Source organism: Salmo salar, chromosome ssa21, assembly GCF_905237065.1.
Source record: "Salmo salar chromosome ssa21, Ssal_v3.1, whole genome shotgun sequence".
Lineage (NCBI taxonomy): Eukaryota > Metazoa > Chordata > Actinopteri > Salmoniformes > Salmonidae > Salmo > Salmo salar.
Genome location: NC_059462.1, coordinates 19,917,482 through 19,919,891, shown reverse-complemented (window position 1 = coordinate 19,919,891; position 2,410 = coordinate 19,917,482).

Below are 2,410 nucleotides of genomic sequence, written 5' to 3'. Positions count from 1 at the left end.
AAAAATGTAAAGTAAAGTACAGATACCCCACAAAATTACTTAAGTAGTATTTAAAGTATTTTTACTTAAGTACTTTACACCACTGCCCGCAATCGTTATTCATAATGACTGTGACCTAAGCCATTGAAACTGGAACAACCATTTCAATACAGGAGCAAAAAATGTGTTAAAAAAAATGTACATATGTTATATTTGTATAGCATAAGATGAATCAATGAATCACTCAATGTACATGCAAAAACACTGTAGAGCATGTTGGGGGAAAAGTTCATTTGCTATCATAACTTAAAAACATGTAAATTGGTCCCATGTTTCATGGGCTGAAATAAAAGATCCCAGACATTTTTTCACACGCACAAAAAGCTTATTTCTCTAAAAGGTTGTGCAAATATTTGTTTTACATCCCTGTTAGTGAGCATTAATCCATCCACCTCACAGGTCTGGTATATCAAGAAGCTTATTAAACAGCACGATCATTACACAGGTGCACCTTGTGCTGGGGACAAAAGGCCACTCTAAAATGTGCAGTTTTATCAAACAACACAATGCCACAGATGTCTCAAGTTTTTAGGGAGCGTACAATTGGCATGCTGACTGCAGGAATGTCCACCAGAGCTGTTGCCAGATAATTGACTGTTCATTTCTCTACCATAAGCTGACTCCAATGTCATTTTAGAGACGTTGGCAGGTGTATTTGGCCAACAGATGCATATCTTTATTCCCAGTCATGTTAAATCCATAGATTAGGGCCTAAGGAATTTATTTCAATTTATTTCCTGATATGAACTGTAACTCAGTAAAATTATTGCATGTTGAGTTTATATTTTTGTTCAGTATATAATGCATCAGAAAACAAACACAACGTTGTAATGTGTGTGTGTCTAGGACTGTTATGGTGACCTAATTACCGCCAAACCGGCGGTCACAAGTCATGAAGGTAGTCAAATTCCACGTGACCATTTAGTCATGGTAATTAGGCTTCTCCAAGCTCTGATGCTGCTGATGGTCATTAGTAGCCTACCAAACTTGCTAACTGCCTGGTACTCAGCACTCTATTGTCTCTAATTACTCTGACATCAATGAAAATGTTATTGTAAATCTAATCAAACACTTCATGAGAGCCTATGAGCTCATGCTGCGCAACATTTCTATAGGCTATGCAATTGCGTGAGAAGAGTGATGGCCTCTATTAAAAAGAGGAGGATCCCATCAGCTTTCTATAGGCTAGGCCTACTATATTTATTTCTCAACTTTCCTAACATTAAGGATATTTCTTCTCTTTACAAAATGAGTATAGCTTCAAATTAAGTATATTAAACTGCTTTACAAGGGGTGTAGATATCATGATACAAGGCGAGACCCAGATGCAGACACAGGAGGCAGATGGTTGGAGTCTTACAATGTTTAATAATCCAAAAGGAGTAGGCAAGAAAATAGTCATGGACAGGCAAAAGGTCAAAACCAGATCAGAGTCCAGGAGGTATAGAGTGGCAGAAAGGCTCATGGTCAAGGCAGGCAGAATGGTCAGGCAGGCAGGTACAGAGTCCAGAACAGGCAAGGGTCAAAACCGGGAGGACTAGAAAAAAGAGAATCGCAAAGGCAGGAGTACGGGTAAAACCGCTGGTTGACTTGAAATGTACAAGATGAACTGGCACAGAGAGACAGGAAACACAGGGATAAATACACTGGGGAAAACAAGCGACACCTGGAGGGGGTGGAGACAATAACGAGGACAGGTGAAACACCAGGGTGTGACAGTAGCAGCTAACTGGCATACATAAGCAGCGCGTGAGTATCAAGTTGTGGGGAAGATATAATAATAAAAGCATTAAATGCATAATCACATTTGCGGTCACTTTCGATAATGGTGTTTTCCTGCTAATGGAACATTTGCGACGATAGACTATTGCCGTGTGTGCATTGCTGCGATTATAATGTGAAGAAATAGCCTAGTAGTTTAGCAACCTTTTAAGCTAAACGTTCTGATCTGTTGCTCATTGTGTAAAAAAGTGTTTTTGCTGCTAGTGGGTGTATTAAATTGGGATCTATTGCATCCCACAACTGTCCTAGATTATGTTTGGAATATTTATTTCTCACACAGAATTAAATAGTTCAACATTTGTAATATGGGGGATAGTAGATTGACATAGGCTAGTGCTTTTGCTGTTCGTTAGGCCTACTCATCTTGTTAGCTGATGAAAAGTAAATGTGAACAGTTCTTCCAATATCTACAATATGCACCTCGGAAATGGATAAGAACGCGCACAGTTGCGTCCCTGATGTGTCTGTCTTCACTTGTAGCCTGTGAGAAATACCCGATCATATGATGGAGAGCCATGTGAGTGAGAGGTGTTCCGGAGCACGCAGCACTCAGGGAGAAGGAAATTATAATTATTATATTCAGCTCAAG